This window comes from Cupressus sempervirens, chromosome 7 (genome assembly GCF_028749045.1).
Source record: "Cupressus sempervirens isolate cs-2001-9-10 chromosome 7, ASM2874904v1, whole genome shotgun sequence".
NCBI lineage: Eukaryota > Viridiplantae > Streptophyta > Pinopsida > Cupressales > Cupressaceae > Cupressus > Cupressus sempervirens.
This window is the reverse complement of record NC_143124.1, coordinates 518,073,237-518,097,842: the sequence shown is the minus strand read 5'-3', so window position 1 is coordinate 518,097,842 and position 24,606 is coordinate 518,073,237. Positions and strand designations below refer to the sequence as shown.

The 24,606-nt window shown below is 33.5% G+C and overlaps 1 pseudogene; it reads left to right on the top strand.

Moving 5' to 3' along the window:
* The first annotated feature begins 3,648 nt into the window (after window positions 1-3,648).
* Window positions 3,649-4,785, top strand: LOC149547805 (uncharacterized; annotated as a pseudogene).
* The last annotated feature ends 19,821 nt before the right edge of the window (window positions 4,786-24,606 follow it).

The window sequence follows — 24,606 nt, the reverse complement described above, 5'->3', positions numbered from 1 at the left end:
ACTATTTGGACCCACCATACGTAAAAGGTACGCAGTTTCATATCATTGCTACATAATTTTTCTTTTCTTCTATTTATTGTAATATATTAAAGTTATTGATCTAAAAATCTATTTATTTTTGAAAAGGTGGAATTTACAAGCTATGGAATTAAAAAATTAGTTGATTGCATCTATTGAGGAGAAATTTGGGAAAACATTTTTGACACTAGCCTACTTTTGAAAAGAGCAGCAAAGCATATAAAGACTGTGAGAGATCAACGTAGAAGGGTTCTTAAGGATAACCCAAAGTACAGTCATCCTCCTATGATTCCACTGATGGAGTGGAATGAAATAATAGAAGATGCAAAGGAGAAAAGGCTATGTGAAGATAGAGATAAAGAAGCAGCACAGGGAAAAAAGAGGTATGTCATTATAGTATTAAGTACATTGTAATCATGCACTAATTATTGATATTTGTAAATATATAATCTAAGATGTTTGAAATTTTTCATAGATTGCAGGACACATCCGTGGCTACAAAAACGAGAGTAGAAAAGGTTGGCCAACACAAACTTGGCTTTGGTGGCTATATGAATTTGTAGTCTCAACTTGTAAGTAGAGCAATGAATTTTTATTTTTTTAAATATAATGTTGCAAAAAGTTTTGTTTAATGAAACCATACATGGAAAACTGACGTTATCAAGAAAAAAACACAAGGCACAGATTTCAATGTGGAGGTCATAGATGAAGATAGAAAAATTGCCTTGAAGGAAGGCTATAAAGTTGTGGTTGCACGCCTACATGAAGAATCTGTAAGCCTTGCCCAAGAATCCAGTGCGCCAAATGATATCTCACAAGTAAATTGGTCAGATGAAAAGTAAATGAAATTAAATAGTTGAGAAGATTCTTTTTTGGTATTAGTTTTAAACATAAATTGACTACATAACAATGTGCATAACATTTTACTGCAGCCTTCATATCCTACCACAGAAGCTACTCGTGATGAAGGCCATGATGTGCATTATAGTGGTGGAGGTATTAATTTGCTATTGGAAATTAATTATGCAATTATGAATACAATTTAACATCTTCAATTGGAATTTGATGTGTATCCTTTTTTTTAATATTTCAGAGCATGTTGAACATCATGCTGAAGGAGTGGACCATGTTCCAAGTGTTCAATATGTTGACGTGGTGGCAGATCAAAATGTTAATGTACATGATGTGGCATTTTCAAGTAAGAAAAAATGCATTTTATGTTGTACTCATACTTAATTACAAACTTGTAACAATTAGAAAAAGAAAAAGAGTATGCCAATTTATCCCATTCACTTGTTCTTGCAACAGAGCCCCCTTTATTGCAACAACCTCCTGCTCCTCCAAAGAGAAGGAGCCATCATAATTTGACATTACACGTGCCAGAGGAGGAGGAGAATGAAGCAGATATGAATGCTCCTATGAGCGCTTTTCTTAAGAGAGCTCAAAAAAACAAAACAAAAAATGATGTTTTAAAAATCTTCTTTGATAAACCTTGTTGGATAATGAAAGAACTTTGTTTTAAGTAATTATGTATGAATGATGTGTATTAATATAGATTTTTATTTTATGTTAATGAATATTGTTATGTGTTAATGAAGTTTTGATTAGTATTGTGTATTAATGAATTTTATATCATATTAATGAATGTTATGTGATTGTATTGATTGAATGTTATAGTTCATAAATGGATGAATGAATGAATGAAGTATGTAATTAGATGATAATGGGTACTTTAGATTAATGTTAGGGGGAGGGGGGTGAGGCCAAATGAGCTTCCACCTTCATGTGGTTGGCCTTGTTAAGTAGAGAATATTATAGTATTCTTGAAATCAAGTGAAGCTCAAACTAACATAAAATGGACACTTTGCATGTCGTAGGTCTAAAATGATGCACAAATACTGCTGCCCATAACATACAATGAAAATGTGATATGGGATTTATGTGTGGCTACCTACAATGTTTGATATTTGATCATTTTGTTCCCTTTATATATTTACCCTTTTTTTTTTGCCCTCAGCAATAGTTGCCAATAATGATATTCTAAACTATGCATTAGGTGACTCAAATGACCATTATGGGTAAATAATACAATATCATTCTAATAGAAATGGTTGATCAAAGATTTATCTCCATCTTTGGGGAAGAATGCTGACAGGATTGCTGATGAGGGCACATGCTTGCTTGTGAGTGAGCTAGGTTCTATAGCTATATGTCTCTTGTTTTCCCTCTTGATGTTAGCTCAGTTGTTGAGGTGAATTGTGTTTATAGGCCAGGTCTATTTAAAATCTTTGATTAGAATTGTCCTAATTGTGAGATTGTTTCCCTTGGTTATATTTTGGATAACTAGTTAAAGATGTTAAACTATTGTGGATGAAATGTAGAGAGTTTGTTTTAACTCATTTGTTAAATGTGTTGATCAAAAACTTCTTGTGTTTGAACTGCCCTTGACATCAAAAATAGTATTTATTCAGAATATGATAATAGCTTTATCAAAGTTTAAGAATTTATGGTAATATTTAGGTCAATAAGTTATAGCATAATACAAAGTAGATCAAATTGTGAATTTTTTGTGAATATTCTGCAAATTTGCTGAATTAGAGGGCTTCATTAATACCAAAGACCCTGTCCCCAGTATGTCAAGTGTAGGCCCTAATATGACAAGACTAAGGACCCTAAGTGTATATTATATCTATGCCATATATTTTGTCAATATATCCAGCTCAAAGCTTCAAGCTAAACTCTTCATTCTACCATCTGCATTCAACCTTAGAATTCATGGCACTAAATTTTGTTTTAAGGTTACATTACCGTTTTAATATGAGTAATGACACAGTATTTTATTAATATAGTTTAAAAAGATTAATATGGTTCTAGCTTTTTATGGATATAGAAGTTTTAGGCTTCATATATATATATATATATATAATCTATGTCTTGCATTGACATACCCAAATTGTACCCTAACTTCTGCTGCTTGACTAGAAACACAGGCTTAAGAAAGGATCCCTATAGTGATAGCCGTGCATTTGCCAATGACCATATATAAATTGATACATGTAACCTTCTTCAAATATTTTTGCATTACTGAAAGTTCTTAATATTTAACAGCTATGTGCAATCCTATTTTGTTTAACAGAGTTCAGTCAAATTTTATAAAAAATTGAACTTGGCAATTTGAAAGCCCTATGTCGATTATATAATGCCTTTCAATAAGCGTGCTTGAATTGGGCAACCCAAAATTTAATAACCCAAAATTTAATGGTAGATATTGGATATTTTATGGTGAGCTGAATCAGTTCTTGAAGTTTCAAAAATGGGTCCTCTCCAAATTTGCCACTTTTCATACAGATCGATTTCTATAACAATGCTTGGATTGGGAAAATGAAGGCATTACTTATCCATCCAGTCTTTCTCAATGCCCCCACTTCTTAACAATATCTTTATCTTTTTATACACATACACATCTTCGTGCATAAGAATTTAGAAGGAATCCCTTAGAAGGAACTGAACTTATGATACAACTTTGAAGAACTTCGATTGTGTACTTGAAGGTGCATAGATTGCATGAAGTGGGTATTATAGCACAAGAAACTATTTGTTACTTCTCAAGGTGTGTTTGGACTTGTTTGAATGCATCTTATTGCCACTTAGTTTATTCAATCAGATATGATGGCAAAATCAGCTTTGATGGCTATTTTATTTTGGGGAAATTGTGTCTTTAGAACATTTCAATTCAAATATGTTAATGGCAAGAGATCATCAGGAAAATCTTATCTTCCTCAAAGGAAGAGGACTCATTCCTTGTCATATGCACCATTGCATGCTCCCAGTTCACGCCCTCTTTACCATTCTTCTACAATGGGTAAATGAACTTACATATTCATTCTCTATCAAGAGCTTTCATTTATTGAAATTGAATCATGGGTGCTCCAAGAGTCAGAGCATTCTAATTTTATCTATTTTTTTAACATTTCAAGTTGTGTAGATATTACAAAAACCTGAATCTAGTAACACATTTTGTTGCATATGATAGATATTATGTTTTTTATTATTCCAAAACAATGTTTCAGCAATAGAAATGGAACAAAAAAATTCAGCAAGCCATGAAAGCCACCATCTCAAAGTTCTAATCCTTGTGGCTATCATCTTTACACCATTCCTTATTGGATCCATCTTGCTATTTGCATATTGTAGTTGGGTGCACAAGCAGAATTCATATCTAGTTCATCCACCATCTCAAGTTCAAGCATATGATAGACGAGTACACATTGATGGTTCAGGTTTTCTTCTCTTTTCTTAATGGTTGAAAAACCTCCTGTGGGATCCTCTTTTATAGATGTTAAGCTTACAATTTTTGAAGTTCGAATAAGCATAATCATAATCTCTTTATGGGATTCAGGGCCACAGATACATCCATTAAAGGAATTTTTGGGCATTCTTATTGTAGTCCCTTTTTGGTCCCAAATGGAATTAAAAGTAGTTTACTAATAAAACTTTGAACCAACTTGTCTTTTCAGATGGTAGTAAGGGAATATCACTTGGGCCGTTGATTAATCATTGAGCTCTTTCCAAATTACAAAGAGGAGAGAATGTGCATCTGCAATCAATTACCTTACTTTGCATGAGGCAACAAATAATTTCAGTAGTTATAATCTTCTGGGAAAGGGTGGCTTTGGTTGTGTATATCAAGCCCAGTTCCATGATGGATTTTGTGATACTGTGAAGATGTTGAATGGAGATAGACAACAGGCAGAGGAAGAATTTTAGGTATGTAAATTAAAATTCTAATTGTCTACATTAGCCCTATTCTATCAATGTTTTTCTTTGGGGTTCATGACATGGCTTAACTTTTCCATGATACTAAAGTCACTTTTCTTGTTTTGCTTTTGAATTGATAATTAAATAATGCTGATATCTCTTTTCTTGTTTCACTTTTTGGTTTAATGACTAATAATTCTAGGATCCCTTTTCTTATATCATTTGTCCAAATATCTTAATATACAGACTTGGTTGTTCATGTCGACTCTGAATGCTTCAATAGTATTGAAGTGTCTATGTTACTAATTTTTTTTAGGTTGTCGATGGCTAACATTTTGCTTTTCTAATGGAATGTTACTTCAAATGTACTACATTGAGTCACTGACTACAAATTTCAATTGAAATAACTTTTGAATATACGTAAGAAATTACTGTTTCAATGTGTACTCTAGAAAAATCTGTTAGGCAAATTTTTCAATGTTCCTTTCAAAATCAAATTTAACTACTTCCTATAGATTTTATAAGTCTAGTTGTATCAAGCACTAATAGGTCGATATTTTGGTGTAATGGAAACAACATTTGTAACAAGTGGTATCAGAGATCGGTCTCATTTGAGTCCTTTTGATTAATGTCAAAGGCTAGATTGGTAACAAATTGGTAAGCACTTCCCTCAGAATTTGTAACATGATTTAACCACTTCTAATAAGAATGCCACCTTCATGAAAACTCACAAAGATGTTATATTATATAGTAGCATCACCCTTACCAGTGCTCCACCATTGTTCACCCACTGTCCCTCTGCCATCTCCAAATTTAAACCCTCGTTCCCATCCATGAAACCCTACATCCCTGCATCTTTTGTTAATAAATTACTGTTGAGATTGTCAATTTAGTAGTCAATGCCTCTTTTGAGATTCATGCCATGGATCGGAATAAATCTACCATTTCTATATGACATTCATAGTTCAAATTTTTGATGCAACAACAAATACTTATAACAAATATATACAGCTATGGAAAACACATAATAGCTTTGGTTTTTTTTGTCTCAAGACAAATTCCTGTCAAAGAATTTTCTTGTTTTCCACACATTCAATTTTCTTGTTCATTGTGGTGTTAACGAAAATAGTGAGAAGTGGTTACAAGGGTTTGTTCAAAATTTATTCTGATGGGAATAGTAATGGGTTGATTGCATTTTTGTCCACACGATCATTACATCTTGATCTGCTCTATTCATTGGCATTTTCTTTTCTGGTCTTCTTCATCACATTAAATCTTTAGTTATATTTACTTTCAAGTGAGATTCTATACTCATTTATTATTCTCTTTCAATTCCTAACCTTATCCCATTTTTATTCACTTTCAATTCTAAATAGGTTCAATAAGCCTCCTAAAGCGGTTATGGGTTATTAAAACTTCTAAATAGACCATCCTTTGTTTTGGCATTGTTTTATGTATTTTTTTATGCCTATTCATTTAGTTTCAGTGAAAATGGTTTGAGCCAATAGTGATAACGATTTGAGCCAAGAGAAAATTCTCTGTGTTTTTCTTTTGTAAAAATAAAGACAATGCAATAGAATCTGAAGTAATTATGCCCTAAATATTACAGAGCGCTGAAGCATTTGCACGAGCATTGTGATCCATCTATCATTCACTGTGATTTGAAATCATCAAATGTTCTCCTTGATGCAAACTACAATTCCAAAGTAAGTAAATTTGATTTTAAGGGAATATTTTCACATAGAAAGTATGTTTCATAACAGTCTTGCCTATTTAATATGGCATGAAAATTTCAGATTTTGGTCTTGTTGTAATAGTTCGAGGAGTTGTGGACAAAAGCTTTTTCCAAGTTTTGGGAACCTTGGGATATGTAGCTCTAGAATACCTTGTAGATGGTATGCCTCAAATACTAAGTTGAGCTTTCAAATTATGTTTATGGCATATTTTCTTCCCAAAAAAATCACATCCTAGGAAAATAGATATAATTAATATTAATTTTCTATGCTACGAATGCCCCCATGAAATTGATTCACCTCTACTTAGATAATTTTCTTTGTACAACCAATGACAGAATTATCTTTGTGTAACCAATAACAAGGAATTTGACGGAAAAAAGTGATGTCTATGCATTTGGAGTGGTTCTATTGGAACTGATTGCTAGAAGAAAGCCTGTAGACAAATCAATGCTAGAAGGAGACCTATCTCTCATTACTTGGGTATGCTTTATCATTTTATGTTTTAGCTTAGGAAATTCAATGTATTAGTTGCCAAGAAAGAGTAATAACATATTTTTGAAGGAGATTGGTGTCATTGGTCTTAAGACTATTGTTATAAATGTGAGTGCTTTCAATGGCAAAGCATGAAGTCACAAGGACTAGTCTCTCTCAATCCATGTGATACCAAGATACATGTTGCAGTGGTGTTACTAGTAAAATTAAAAAGTTATAAAATATATTGTAGTTTATAGGGAGTGAGTTGATTGTTGAATATGTTTTTGATTACTTGAAAACAGGTTTTTGAAGGGATCTTCAAAACTTTTACAAAATAGTGCTAAAGATAGGTAGAATTATAGTACTAACTGAGAAACATAACAAAACAAAAAAAAGGCCAACCAACCAGAGATGATGACAACAAATAGCTACCCAAGATTTTTGAGTAGCTCAGCCACTTCCAATGCGAGCTTGTTCATATTCTCTGCCACTTTCTTCAGCTCTTTAACCTCAAAGGCCAAAGAAGACTATTTCCTTTTATAGTTGGCTCTAGTCCTTCTACTTAGTCCAATAGGATTATTTGTCACATGATGAGCAATGTCATCAGTGAGCTAGATAATGGCTCTATCCTCATTAGAATTCTCCAATTTACCAAGAAGGATCTTGACATGCTCATTAGAAGCCTTAAGAAGTTTATAAATTTGATTAGTAATGCTCATCAGGGTAGAGTCCAAACTAAAAAACCTTGTACTTGATTGTTGAATATGTTAAAGAAGAAACAAATGCCAGTTAATTTACAAACTGGAACTGACCTAAATTGCTTGATGTATTTTTTAAATGTTGATTGTTGAATATGATAAAGAAGTTAAGAAAATGGCACAGTATAACTATTATGTGGCAGATTAAGTTGCTGCATTTCTAGGTGTGAAAATAGGAACGTCTCAATGGAATCTCTAAGCTTATTACCTCGGCAATCCAAAACCCCCAATCCTCTTAGGCCACTCAAACTTGTAGGCAAGGTCCCTACCAAGAAATTTGACCTTTGCTAAGGTTTTTTGAGAATTTTGTTTTTATTTTGAGCTATGATTATTCAATGTTATTGTCAACAAAAAAAAATTCATTATAATGTCAAAAGAAATCTACTCAAATCTATATGGATTCTTTCATGGTTTCAAATTCTCTCATTTATTTACTTTGAGCTATGATTGTTCAATTCTATTATTAAAATAAACTTTTTAATCATAATGCCTAAGGAAAATCTACTCAAATCTATAGTTCTTTCCTAGTTTTAGATTCTCTCTTTTATTTACTTTGAACTATGCTTGTTTAATGCTATCATCAACCCAATAAAAACATTTTCATCTTAATGTTCACTTTGGTAGAACAACAACTTGTAGCCTAGTTGTTCAGTGCAGGGGCAATTCAAGTGTGCATTGCAAGTAGTTCAATGAGTTGGGGATTCTCTTTGTTAGCTCATTTGGTTGTTGTCATGGGTATACAGTATTATGATGGATAGGAAAATGCTCACACAGACTATCCTATAACTGATCTTCTCCAAATGATGGGGCATGCTAGTAGACCTCTGCTTGATAATGCTAGAAAGTGTATAATTTTATGCCATGCACCTCATAAAGAATATTATAAAAAAATCTTATATGAGCCATTTCCCATGGAGAGTCATCCAAATCACTTTCTCCATGATCATATCAATGTTGAAGTTGTTGTGGGTACTATTGAAAGTAAGCAGGATGTTGTAGACTATCTTACTTGGACATTCTTCTATCGAAGACTCACACAGAATCCAAATTACTATAATCTTCAAGGTGTCAGCCATAGGCATTTTTCAGAACACCTTTTTGAGCTTATAGAGAGTACGCTGAGTGATTTGGAATCAAGAAAATGTGTTTCCATAGAAGATGATATGTATCTTTCTCCTTTGAACCTGGGGATGATAGGATCTTACTACTATATTAGCTATACCACCATTGAACTCTTCAACTCATCCTTGTCAGCAAAGACAAAGCTAAAAGAGCTTCTTGAAATTCTTACTTCTACCTTAGAGTATTCATAGCTTCCCATATGGCCAGGTGAAGAAGAAACAATAAGAAAATTGATAAATCATCAAAAGTTTTCTATTGACAAACCAAAATATACCGATCCACATGTAAAGGCAAATGCATTGTTGTAAGCTCACTTTTCAAGGCATGTCATAGCTAGCAACCTAACACTAAATCAACGAGCTTCTTTCTACTAACCAGCTTCTTCAAGCTATGATGGATGTCATTTCTAGTAATGGTTGGTTCAATCCAGCTCTTGCAGCAATGGAATTGAGCCAAATGGTTACACAAGGTCTTTGGGACCGTGATTTTGTCCTGTTATAGCTTCCACACTTCACCAAGGAACTTTCTAAGAAGTGCCATGAAAATCTAGGGAAAAAATTTGAAACTATTTTTGATTTAGTTGAGATGGAGGATGATGAAAGGTGTGAATTGTTACAAATGACAGATTCACAGCTGTTAGACATTGCTCATTTTTGTAATCACTTCCCAAACATTGATTTGGCATATGACATAGTTGACAGTGATAATGTGAGGGCTGGAGAGAATGTAATAGTGCAAGTCACTCTAGAAAGAGATCTTGAAGGTAGACATGAGTTGGGTCCAATTGATGCACCAAGGTATCCCAAAGCAAAGGAAGAAGTATGGTGGCTAGTAATTGGGGATTTAAAAAGCAATTAGCTGCTGGCCATTAAGAGGGTATTGCTCCAAAGGAAGACTAAAGTAAGCTTGGGTTTACTACACCTTCAGAGCTTGGAGAGAAGACATATACACTATATTTAATGTGTGATTAATAGCTTGGGTGTGATCAAGAGTACACTTTCACAGTCAATGTGAATGAAGCAGAAGATGAAGAAAATGCAAAGGAATGAATGTTATTTACTGAGTACCACAGTTGTATAAATTTTGCATGAAGTTGATATGGTCAATATATGATGATGGAGAAATATTGTGTGGAAAAAATCTACAACTCAAATATACAGGCTTATAGAATAAGTTTCATCTAGTAACTTGAATGCTTTTACAATGGGTTTCAGTGATACATGATTTCAGTTAAAAATTCGTTAATAAACAACTCTTGCCATTGGCTTCACCAATCTATGATTTCAATAAAATAAATCATTACTAATGCTAATATTAAGATCAATTTTGGCATGCTTGCATTTAATGCAACCCATTAATTGGGAATCAAGACTTTAGCAAACTAGCTAAGTGTACTTGTGGTTACTGTGTTGAGCTTGTAATAACTTAAATAGTTAATACTATTTTCACAGTGTAGAAGTATCTGGAAGCCCCCCTCAATGACCAATACTTTCTCATGTTCCTCTTTGTGAAAATACTTGAACCTAGAAAGGACCTTGTCCAAATTTACTAAGTCCCTTATAGAAGGATATACATTGAAAATTGAAAGAAAACCTTTAAATTCTATTGGAAAATGCTCCTGATAATCATCATATGGGACAGATGGAATGAAAGAAACTTAGTAATGGAATGGAAGAATGTCAATAATATCAAGACAATTTGATATTTAATTAGTTAGTTTAATTTCTTAGGCAAAATATATATGAGGAACAAAGACAATGCATTAGCGTAGACTATAGTAAATGACTTGGACACTTAGATATCGAGAAATTTGTACTTGTTTCAAATTGAAACATTTAAGTCCCATTGAATTCTCAAGCATTACTGGAAGAAGTAAAGTAGAAAACGATTAGGATATTTGAAGCTTGATAAGTAGGAGATATTTTACACAAGAAGTCAAATTGTGATCTTACTATTAGGATTCAGTTGTGTGTTTTTGAGGCAAATAAGCATATTATGATTTAGCAGGTAGGTTTATATTAGAATTACAGTTTATAAAATATCTTAATATCATATGTTTGTACTCCAAAGTTGAGTCCCAAACATCTTTGTTGGTATTTGTGCTTTTGAAGTTTTCTTTTGTGTACATTTTGCACTGTATTAGTTGGTTTTCTAAATAAAAATTGGTTCCCATATTTAACTTTATTCTCACCTGAGAACTCACTAGTGTTAGTCCAAGGAGTTTCAGGTAGGAATTGTAATAAAGCAAGCATGTGTTGAATCAATTTTATCAGTTTCTATGTAGTTTTATACTGATCTAAATTATAACATTCATGAGAATCCAAAATGTTTGTAGTTTTTTTAACTGAATTTCTATAAAATGTGCTCCAAAAAAGTAATTTCGAGGATGAAAGTGATGATAATATAGATCTAGATGAACAATTTGGTACTTCAAGTGCTACACCAAAAATGCCAGAAGAAAATGTCAATGATGATGAGATTATTGAATCAGGCATTGAACTTGACAATGAAGGAGTTGTTGAACCAGACAATGACCCCCCTCAGAAAGTAAGGCTTCGATTGATAATATTTTCTATTGAAAACTAAAAAATGGATGTCATAGTACATTTTGAGTCTAAGTTAGTATTTCTTTTGGAGCTTCTACATGATTGATGTTTTTAACATCAACTCCTAATATGTAGTTATTGACAGATGGGAAATCCCTCTGTTGAAGTAATTGAAGAGCAATGAGATTCTACCCAAGCAACCAAGGGAAAAGCAATGGAGGGAATGTCAAATGGTATAACTCTTTTCTAATAGAATCCGTAGAGTGGCTGTCATATATTATTTGTGGAAGGGTATCACATAGATTTCCTTTTGCATTTGTTCTAATCTCAGAGTTTCTCAAGTGATTTGGAAGAGGCTATAAACCATCTTACAGATCATTGGTGATTGTGTCACTTCTTATAGGATCATTTATTGCCAAGGAGGTCTCCCCAACACAAAATCCTCAACTGGCTATACACTTTTCCCTGACTGCAACATTCTTTGCTGGGATTCTTCAAGAAAGCATGGGCATTTTTAGGTTGATGATTTACATGTCTAATAATGCAATAATGTCACTATGCAAGCCTCTCAATGTCTATCCTTCATAGGATTCTTTTTTTATAGAGAAGATACATGTGAGTATACATAATTGAGTGGGAGGCTTGCACTAAAAACTCATGTAATTCAATGGTTTTAACAAGTCCCATATTTCTATTTTTAGTTATGTAATTCTGCTTATTTGGGATGGCATGAGAAAGTCGTATTGATTTATATAACTATTTAAAGTTCATGGACAACACTAGAATCTTTTTTAGTGGAGCCAAATAGCTAGTTTTGGTCACTAATAGTATGTGCCACATCATTTATCATTCTACTATAGGTTGGGATTCATTATAAACTTTGTATTACATGCAACTATCGTGGGTTTCATGGCTGGAGCAGCCACTGTTGTTTCTCTCCAATAGCTAAAAGGCATTCTTGGTCTTAAACATTTTACTACAAAGATAGACATAGTGTCTGCCATGAGATCAGTATGGGGACAAACTCACAAGGTATGTTTATATGCAATGAATCAACAACCTTGTGATTTGAATACATCTGGAGTAAACAATTCGTTCTTGAATAAAGTATATTGCCAACTTATTGTTATTGTCTTCTTGTAATTGTATCGATGTGCAGTGGAGGTGGGAGACCATACTGCTTGGAATATACTTTCTCTCTTTTCTACTCATCACTCATCAAATTGTTAGTATTATAACATAACTTCATGATTCTCTTTCATTTTTCTATCCATATAATACCTAGCCTTCATAACGACAAGAAAAAACAACATGGAATGACTGATGTCTGATATGGTGTTGATCTAATTTTTTATTCTTGTGGGTTGATCTGACAAAGTAAGAAAAATCCTAAGCTCTTTTGGATATCAGCAGTTGCTCCTCTGACATCTGTAATTCTTAGTAGCATGCTGGTGATCACTACACATGCTGATAAACACAAGGTTGAGATTGTGTGAATTTCTATCACCAACTATTCTATACTGTCTTGTATTCATTTCTGCACAATGTGTTCAATTCACTCACGTCTAAGTATGGTAGAATGAATCACTTATTATTATGATCTGTACATGTTCAGTATCACTACCCAATAGATACTAGTTATTTAGCGAGTTTGAAACACGATGGGTATGGAACAATTTGTTTGATATTATGTCTAATTGCTGTTCTAGACATGATTTTTTGGTCCTAAAATGCATGTTTCTTTTGCTAATGTTTTTGTGGGTGGCTTGAAACAGGTTGGTCACTTAAAAAGTGGTTTGAACCCATTTGACCAATGAATTCTTTGTTTTCGAGGCCAAATATTTAAAGACCCTTGTGAAGGTAGGACTGATAATTAGCATCATCACACTCACTGTAAGAGCTAATCCATTGAATTATGTTCATTGGCTGGTAATTTATTACCTCTAGCTAATTTAAATGAGTCCCGTGCAGGAAGGAATAGTAGTTGGCAGAACTTTTGCACTATTCAAGAACTACAATATTGATGGCAATAAAGAGATGATTGCCATTGGTATGATGAACATTGTAGGTTCATGCACATATTGCTACATCACAACTGGTAATTATTGCAACACATTTAATCTGTTGAGTTACAAAACATTATATGACTACTTTGAGTCTTTATTGCATTCAAAGCATGAAATTTAGTACTGATCCCAAGTTTTCATAGCAATCAAACCATGGATTTTGTATTGATTCTAAGACTTTATATTATTCAAACCATGGATTCTAATGTTAATTCTAGATTTTTATGGCATTCAAAACATGAACTATAGAACAATTTATATGGTCTGAAGGGATGCTACCCCACACTTCTCGTCACCACCCTTGTAGTCAAATGTTGTTCTTGGACTCTTGGGATATTATTATCGGGTAAAGCTTAAACGGTCTTGAATTTGTTTGTTTGCTTTTGCTATTTGGGGTTCCGGGTTTCTAAAATATCTCAACAATGAAAAAGAATGTGCTGACCAACTCTCTAGTAGGCTCCTCTTAATTGGGTACTTCATGTGGGTTGCTAGACCACAAGGTGCTTCCTTTATTCAGCAAGCGGCGAGTGCTTAACCTTGAGAACCTTGCGGTCTCATTGTTCTTGTCTTCACGCTTCTCAATCTCATGATCAAGCACCAAAATCTTTGATGTAGGGCCAATGCTTAACTAGTGGATGAGGAAAAAAGGTGATTGAGGATGTGGATAAAGATAGATGTTATGCAATTGATGCATCAATTGTAAGAATTATGAAGAGTAGAAAAGTTTTAGCACACCAACAACTTGTTATGGAGTGCATTGAGCAACTTGGACTGATGCTCAAGGTGAATTGCCTGATTGGATGCTAGATACTTTAATTTGCATCACTAGTACTTTAGATTTGCTTTCTACTTTCCCACAATGAATGGGTTTATACCTGTGTGAATTTGTAAAAAGTGGTCTTTTCCTTTTTCAATAGATTGTCCTTTATCCGTAAGAAAATGATATACCTAGATAAGTAGGCATATTGATTTAATTTCATAGGCATATTCATAGGCATATTGGTGACTGTTTGATGTACATTTTCCTCTTTTTAGTGTGTAGTTTATGTCTGCAATCCAGATGCGATCATATTTGGCATAGTGGTTCTTTGGAAAGGGAGGAGATCATGGCAATGGCAAGCCCAAACTTCAGGTTGTTCTTCCTTCTATGGTTTTTGGTGGAGCATTAATAAGTTTTGTACTGTGCCTAGCAAAATGTATAAAGGTAACAAGAACTAGACTTTGTATCTATTGTATGTATATAAATTGAACTATAGACTCCATACCATTGACTATTTGTTGTTTTGTAATGTAGATTGCAAGTTCAAGAGAATGACAACATGCAACTGAAAAAGCATTAGTAGATATATGCTGGGTCTCTGGATTGTGCACTGCAAACTCTTAGAAATGAAAGGGTAAGGTGTTAAATTGTTGTTACTATTTGGTATGTAGTTTTAGACATGCAATAGAAATGCTTCATGTGGTATCCTTCATTATACAAGATACTGTTTGATTGTTTCATTGGTGCATAATTTTCCAGGTACAAGGTTTGTTTCGTGGTGGCCTAACTACATTTTTTGGGGAGTCTATTGGAAACACAGTTTTCTTTAGTACTTATGAATTGAATCATTATCATATGCATTCACTTATTAGTACACATGATAAGGTGAATCCCCAAATGAATTCCCACTCTTCTCAATTTGTCAACTATTCTTCTTAAGTTTTTATAGAAGCAGGAGTTGGAGTTGTCTGTGGTGGGCTTGCAGGAATTGAGGTATGTAACCTTAATGTTGGAATTTCAATTTAAGTATTTAAACTTAGTTTTTGCAGATCAAATGTGTACAAAAAAACTTGTAATTTTCTTTGCAGTTTTGGTCAGCTGTTTTGGCTCTTGATGTTGCAAAAACCCATATTCAAACAGCTCCAAATATTAATGCCAACATAAATCCTATACACAAAATCAGGATGGTAGGACATAAAATTTCATTTTTACATGGACTCTACTCTAGAAAAAAAAAAAAATTAATTAATTTTTAATAAAGATTTTGACTAGGCTTTTACAAAGCTGTTGGATTCTTATGAAAACAATTAGGATATCTGTTAGGATTGATGGTTGGATTATTGAATTGGGTTAATTCATTTATTTGCATGTTTTCTTGTGTTCTGGATAAATAAAAAATTTCATTCACGATACTAACACTAATTGTTTGCATGCTTATTTTATAGTGGGTATATAGAATGTTCTTATTAAAAGATTAAAAATTAAATATTCAAATACCACGGGACTTAGCTTCTGTCTTTTTATCTAGGATCTATTCTACTAAGTAGTCTTAGATAACCAATAGATGAATTTAAAAGCAATAAGTGCTCATATTAATGAACATGAAACCATTTCCCAATTCTATGTTTGGCAGATTTATAGAGAACTCAGTTTTAGAGGATTATATGCTGGCTTGGGGCCTACATTGGTGAGAGCTTTCCCTGCTAATGCTACAGCTATGGTCACTTCGAAACTTATAACAAATTTACTGGGGGTGAAATGGTCGTAAGAGCATTACCTTCAGAGATGAATGGGTTTATACCTGTGTGAATTTGTAAAAAGTGGTCTTTTCTTTTTTCACTAGATTGTCCTTTATCCGTAAGAAAATGATATACCTAGATAAGTAGGCATATTGGCGTACCTAGGAACTGACATTATGTCATGGGACTCAGCCACCAATATATTTGTACCAAGTATAGTGCACTATAATGGTATTGTTCGTACAATGTTGATATTTACTCAAGAGGACTATTTTTATTTAGTTTTATTCGCCAAGTTTCCTTTTTAGTTTTATTTTGTACTGGTAACACTTCAGACTCAAATGCCTACAAATGCTTCATGTAGTGTCTAGTCTTGAGCCCTAATCACTATGCAAGCTCCTAGCTCTTATTACAGTTTGCTTACTGCAATGTCACATCTAGTTTGCATGTGATTCTACTAACCTAAAGGATCCTTAACCAAAAACAACAATAGTCTCCTCTGCCCAAGATAATACAACTTTGTTTGGATTTAAACTAGAAAATCGCAGCAGCATTATTATTGAGGATTTTTGTCTGCTTAGAAACTTATTATGTAAGAAATCCTTCCTGAGGGTTATGAGCTTGTCTACTTCTCCTTTATGTCAAAGGTTCAATGCGAGCATGTTGCTAAGAGCCTACCCAAGGTTACAAATGCAAAGTGAACTGGTTTATGATTGCCTCTTTTATTAGAGTAGATTTACCTATGGGGTGTAGAGCACATGGACAGCTTGCCTGCTTATTTAGAGTTTTGTTTCTCATCCTTTTCCTGAATATTATATCAAAGAAAATACAAAGAGCTCACAAAAGTTTGTATGATTCTCTTTCTAATTTTGGTAGATAGAAAACTATTATGGCTTGAGACTATGTTCAACATAATTTACAACCTCAACAAGAGTTGGAATCCCAATTTTATACATATGTGGCATTGGTTGCAGTAACAAGAATGTCACTACATCATCTAGATATATTCAACAAATCAATATGCATATCTTGCAATATTGGCTTGCCATTAGACGACATTTCATGGAGGCAATCAATAAAATAGTTCAAATGCCTTACCTATGATTCCACATTTTGCATGCATGTCTACCAGGGCAGTTGCAACTTAAAAATATATATTCTCTCAATATATCTATTTTTTGCATATCCAACAACCATGGCTTTTGATGACCACATTACATTCAGGCATCCTGTCAAACAGTTCATATGACTTATCTATGCTTCCATTTTGCAAGCAAGTCTCCCAAGGAAAATGCTACTACTTCATCTACACCGTCTAACAAAACCCTTTATGCTTTGATGGATGCCTATAGCTTATCCCAAAGATCTCATTCAACAATTATGAGATGATCAATCAAGAGGAAACAGTTGAGAGCTTAGAGTGACACAATTTTTAGATGATCATAAGAAATGAAATGGGCATGCGAGTAGAAAGAAACTAGAAAGACATTATGTATAGTTAAAGGCATGAAATGGATGGTTTTGGAGCATTCAACATAGACACTCAACATTTAGTACATATCATCATTCAAGATCAAATGGTTGTGTGGGATTATACGCATAGTGAATAATAAAGGAGGGAATTGAACCCTCCCTAAGGCTCAGACTTGTTGAGGTCCACTTTAGCAAGGGCCCTTCTTGTGAAATTTTTCTCTAAAACCTTTCTAATGAGATAATGTGTTATGAGCTCTTCATCAGTGGGATGGAATGTGAATCTAGGAGGCAGTTGTGCATCACCTGAATCATGGCTATAACTAAAGTTAAGAGCCTCTATTATTGAATTCTCTTCCCTATAAACCATATTCATTTCCTTTTCTATGGGAAACAGGGAAGAGAATTCAATAATAGAGGCTCTTAACTTCAGTTATAGTCATGATATGGGTGATGCACAACTACCTCTTGGATTCATGTTCCATCCCACTAATGAAGAGCTCATAACACATTATCTCATTAGAAAGGTTTTAGACAAAAATTTCACAAGAAGGGCCATTTTTGAAGTGGACCTCAACAAGTGTGGGCCTAAAAAAATTTTTGACCAAGCATTGGTCAAAATTTTGACCAATGCTTGGCTATTTTTGACCAATCATTGGTCAAAATTTTTACCAATACTTGACTATTTTCTACCAAGCATTGGTCAAAATTTTGACCAATGCTTGGCTATTTTTGACTAGTCATTGGTCAAAATTTCGACCAATACTTGGCAGTTTTCTACCAAGCATTGGTCAAAATTTTGACCAATGCTTGGCTATTTTTGACCAATACTTAGCAATTTTCTACCAAGCATTGGTCAAAATTTTGACCAATGCTTGGCTATTTTTGACCAATCATTGGTCAAAATTTTGACCAATACTTGGCAATTTTCAACCAAGCATTGGTCAAAATTTTGACCAATGCTTAGCAAAACTTGTGCCAACATGTTTGAAAAGTTTTGACCAGAAAATTATTGACCAATGGGTTGGTCGAACTTGGTCAAGATTTGGTCAAAAATTGGGTCAAAATTTCGACCAATAATGGTCGAAAAATGACCTCAAATGTACTAGTGACAAGGCACTGAAAACATTAATCAGCAATATAACACACTCAACATAGAGCATACCATCACATACCATGGTTAAGTAAAAATGATCAACATCATACCATCACAATCATATAACTCCCGAGCCTCTCGTAACAAACTAAGACTGGTCAAGGCTAGGACAAACCCCGAAACCCCAAACATAGACATCACACAAAAAATAAGGTGTAAGTTTCATGTTTCAGTTTATTTTGAAAACACATGGTTGGGTTAAATGTAAGGTTTTAAGTTTCCAGTTTAATTTTGTTTTTCAAGTAAATAAGTTCCACAGTTAACCCTTACAATTAACCCATTATTATATTTAAATAATGGTACAATTACCCTAGTTTGATTTCTAAGTTCATTGATCCAAAGGACTTAAGGGTACTTGTTTATTTAAATATTAAAATAATCCCCATTAATCTTAAATAAAATAATTAACAATTTCATTAAATCAGATTTTATATTTAATAATTAAATAAATCTAATTCTTCCCTGACATCTCATTAATTATTAAGTATTAATAATTAATAGCAATCCATTTAATAATTAATTTAATAATTAAAAACTTATTTAATAAATATTATTAAATAATAATTAAATAATAATTAAATTAATATTAAAACTTAATAATGAAATTATTAAATACTACTTAAATTAATATTAAAATTTATTAACAAAAATATAATAAGATGATTAGAAAAAATGGCAGGAAATATGCAAGTGCAAATTGCAATAAAAAGCAGAAATTTTGAGGAAGCCAGAAACCATTGGATTTTAAACAAATATACAATTTGCTAAACCCGAGCACAGAACAGAGAAAAAATCAAGCAACTAAAATCATTAACACTTTCCCCAACTGCAGAGATGAAACCCTAAACCCAGGGCAAACACAAATCATGCCAGTTGCAGAAACTCGCAAGGCTTTGGTAATTCATTCGCCGCTAGGAATAAAATCATATCAGCTAATAGATTTGATCTCTTATCAGATAACAATGCTAAATCCTTCAAGGACATTGTGAAAGCCCATGAATAGAGGAGAAATGTGATCATATTAGGAGAAAAATCTGAAGTGGATGCTCAACAGAATGATAAAGATTGGCATATCATCCAAAGGAAGAAGAGGAAACCGAATCAAGGCAAAACCCATCAGCTTCCGCCAAGAGATCAAAAAAGGCCGAATCCTCTAAAAGGACAAAGCAACTAAATTCTAACTAGAAGCAAAGGACTTAACAAGGAATTCAAAGAGAAAATGAACAAATCAAAAGTTATAATGCCGCCGCCCTACAAATCTGATGTCAACCGCATGATATTAGGGTCTCGGCCAAGAATGAAGGAAAAAATTAAAGTGGAAACATTGGAAGCTGAACAACAAAAATTGTACATTCCACCTCACAAAAGAAATGCAGACTCCCCGAAATCACAGCAGGTAGAAGGTGAAAAGCCATCCGAAAATAACTTTGTTGATACAGTGATCATTAGCAATATCTTCATTGAAGAACGATGGCAAGAATGCGAAGAAAGAGGTATTTTTGCTGTTTGCAGTGGCCCAAGCAAGAAGATCCCACACTAAATAAAAAGAATTGAAAAATACTATTAGGAATAGGTAAGTATAAGTTCTTTTGCAAAAAAATTCATTGTTTATTCTCTGTAAATCAATTCGAACTAGGAATCTTCTAGCTAAAATAAAAAATTGTTTTTATAAAGGATTTTTAGTTAATTTCATAGTGTGGGAATCTAACTGGTCAAAAGAAAAACTAAATAAGACCTATTATTGGTTAGAATGTAAAAATTTCCCTCCGAAAATTAAACATCTCAAAACCCTAAGATAGGAAATTTCTTAGGTAATCTGATTGGAATCAAATGTGATTACTATAAGGAAAGCAATATCAAATTCCTGATAGAATCAGATTCAAGACCAATAAAACCCCTATTAAAAAAATTAATCACAAACAAGTCTATTTATAATTTAGAATTTTCAATCTGTGAGGGAAAATGCTCTAGCATAATCATTCCAAGCACTGAAGTGGGCTTTAAAGCCTCTAACATCAAAGAATCACTCAGCTTTATCAGCCAGAGAAAAGGATCTATGAGAATTGATTCACTTGATTGGGAAACACAAAAAAACTTAAAAAGGAAAGAAGAACAAATCATAGAGCAGCCAGAGGTATTTTAGGAAGAGTGAACAACAGAAAACCTCAGTAAACAAATGACAACAGACCAAGATATCCTTTCAGCCATTAAAAAGTGCAATAAATGCAGTGACAATATTGAGGAAATGGAGACTAAAGAGAAAAAATTAAACTTACTGAATCATGAAACTACACTTATTCAAAGTGACATAGAAGATCTGCTAGTTATCACTGAGCAAATGCACAAAGAGCACTCCACCACACGGGAAGAGAAATAGATCATAAATTCCCTAGAACACAGGGGGGGAAATTAGGATTCCTTGGCTATCAAAAGGTTGCAAATAGAAACAGAGGGACAAATAGAAATCATAAAATTCACAACAACTCCCAAACAGAACATGGCAAAAATACCAGCAACAGAAGATGAACAATGGAACAATATAACAATTCGCAAAAAGAATAAGAGAAAGAGCTAAAAAATTTGGCAAACACCAACTAATGGTTCAAACATCTTCACACAAGAAGAATCTGAAAAAAGCAAGACCAAAGGTAAGGAAAAGCAAACAACAATGTACTCACTAGATATAGAAGAAATCTTAAATGAAGCAGGCCTAACAAATCAAGAGGTTGAGGAAATAAAAATGGGATATAAATTTAATACTCTAGATTGGGAAGAAATGGAAAACAAAGAAGTTAAGAAAATTCCTACTCTGGCAAATAGGGTAGAATTAGAAAAAGAAAATCAAGATACAGAGATAAAGGAGGATGACATAACTAATTAGCTCATTAATGACTTACTAATGGATGAAACAGAAAGAGATGAGGTTGAAAACAAGCAGAGTGACATAGAGTTATTGGGAATATCAACAAATGAAGAGGCTTAAACCATCCTAAATGTGGAAAACTAAAAGGAAGAAGAGGTAGGAAATCTCTTTGAGAATTAAAAGAAGTAGCAAGACAAGCCAAAGAACAAAAAAAAATTAATGACTTACTGCATGTAGGGAAGGGGAAGAGCCTTCCCAATCTACAATGAGGATAACTTCCTGGAATGCTAGAGGGCTAAATGCCCTAGCACAAAATGACTATTAAAACAAAACTTAATAGCCTTTGAGTCAAAAATAATACTAATCCAAGAAACTAAACTAGACATAGCAGAAAGCACTAGAATGGGGCAAAGATTAAAACAATGGCAGACAGATTTCAAAGAATCCATCGAAGCTTCAGGAGGACTTGGAATGATTTGGAACCCTTGAAAGGTGAACCTAAGTGTAACAAGTAAAAACTCCAATTGGATGAGCACTAGAGTGGCAAGTCTCAAAAATAATCTAGAATTCCTACTCATTAACATCTATGGTCCTTCACCTACCATGGACAAAATCAATGTATGATGGGAGATCAGTATCTTTCTCTCCAAACACTCAGAAACAACAGTATTCATAGGTGGAGATTTTAATGCGATTATGAAAAAGGAAGAAAAATATGGTGGAGTCCAAACAACATCATAGGTAACAAAGGAATTTAGAAGCTGGGCAAAAAGCAATATGCTTGCAAATATACCAACTAAAAATGGAATATATTCATGGAATAGTAGAAGAAAGGACTTTAGCTATATTTTAAAAAGGTTGGACAGATTCCTAGTGAAAGGAGACCTAAGCAGCTTCGGCATGGATATTATGGCAGAGATTCTCCCAATATCAGGATCAGATCATTTTCCCATAACTCTTAATATCTTAGAACCCAAAAAACCTATTTGAAGTGCTTTTAAATGTGAAAAAATGTGGTTTCTAGATATAACATTTATGGAACACGTTAAAAAATGGTGGGAGGAAGATCTAACACAAGGATAAAAAATGTTTTGTTTCATAACAAAAATGAAAAATCTAAAGAGGAAAATAAAAGAATGGAATAAAGAACACTTTAAAAATATATTTAAAACTAAACTTGAAATAGAAGATGAATTAAAAAATCTTAATAACGAGGTAATTAGTAAAGGCATGGATAATAATAAATATATAAAAGAAAAAGAATTATTGACCAAACAAGAAGAAATATTAGCAAAAGAAGAAACCTTCTGGCCATAGAAGTCACATGAAAAATGGCTAGAAGAAGGTGATAGAAATACAAAATTCTTCCATAATAGTGCTATACAAAATAGAAACCTTAGACAAATAACACTTATAAAAAATACATAGGGTAATATGGTCTCTGACCCCACAAAGATCAATAAAGAATTAATCAATTAATTTCAAAATTGTCTTAACAATTATGAAGTATCAAATCAAACTGCCCAAATGGAAATGCTACGAAGCATTCCCAAAATTATCTCGAATGAAGATAATGAACTCCTAAATAAACCTCTCACTTTGGAAGAAATTAAGGCTACTCTTTTTAGCATTAACCCAGAAAAATCCCCAGGCTCGAATGGATTCCAAGCCTTCTTTTACCAAAAATGTTGGGATATAATTGGAGAAGAATTAGGGGCTGCTATAGAAGCAACTAGAAATGGGGGATCTATTCTTAAGGAAATTAGTCACACTTTCTTAACACTCATCCCAAAAAAAAGTAATGCAAAAACCCCCAAAGACTTTTGACCCATAGCCCTATGTAACACAATTTATAAAATCCTATCCAAAGCTCTCACCACCCGACTCAAAACTCTTTTACCAAAACTAATATCGGAAGAACAAATTGGATTTATGCCAGGAAAATCTATAATAGATGGCATCTCTATTATCCAGGAGACAATTCATTTAGCCAAGTCAAACAGAGAAGCATGTATGTTCCTGAAATTAGACATTCAAAAAGCTTATGACAAAGTAGACTGGCGATTCTTATGCAAGACAATGGAAGCATTTGGATTTTCAAGAAAATGGATAAATCTCATATTTCAATGCATCTCTACCCCAAAATTCTCTATACTTATAAATGGCACTCCCGAAGGCTTTTTCAGTACCTCAAGAGGTATTCAACAAGGTGACCCGATTTCACCCTTCCTCTTCATTATAATGGTCGAAACCTTGGGCAGAACCATCAAACATGCCCAGAGTCAAGCCAAAATTCAAGGTATCCCAGTAATAAACAATGTTGAAAACACAATACACCAGTAGTTTGTAGATGACATTATTATGGTTGGTCTCACCACAACCTCAGAAGCCATAAGCTACAAAACTATCCTAGACAAATACACCAAAGCTTCAGGACAAAAAATTAACGCAAAAAAATAAAAAATCTTCTTCCTAAACACTCCAACAAACCAGGAAGATCAAATATGCAATCTACTAGGATTTAAAAAAGGAAAATTTCCCTGCAAATATCTAGGGATCCACTTAGGGAATGAGAAAAATAAAAATCAAGGATGGAAAGATATCCTCAACAGGATTAACCAATACACTGATAATTGGAATGGAAAATGGTTAACAAAAGCAGGATGAGCAACTAAAATAAAAGCTGTCCTCACAGCACTACCAACATATCAATTATCCTGCCTACCTATCCCCAAAAATACCAGCAAAAAAATTGAAGCCAAATTAAGAAATTTCTTTTGGAATGGGACAGAAAATAAGAAGAAAGCAGCCCTAATTAAATGGGAAAATATTTGCACACCAAAGAATATAGGAGGATTGGGCATCAAAAATTTAGAATGGCAAAATGAAGCCCTAGGGGCTAAATTGGCATGGTGCATGTTCCAGGATAAGGATAGTAAATGGGCTAGAATTCTTTACAATAAATACCTCAATCCTAATGATCCAATCTCTCTTTTTAGAACTAAAACCCCTCCTCAAGGGTCGATAATTTGGAACTTTATTTCAAAATGTCACTTTATCATATCCAAATATGCAACATGGGATATAGGAAATGGAAAAAATGTCCTCTTTTGGGAAGACTCCTGGAATGGGTTTCCTCA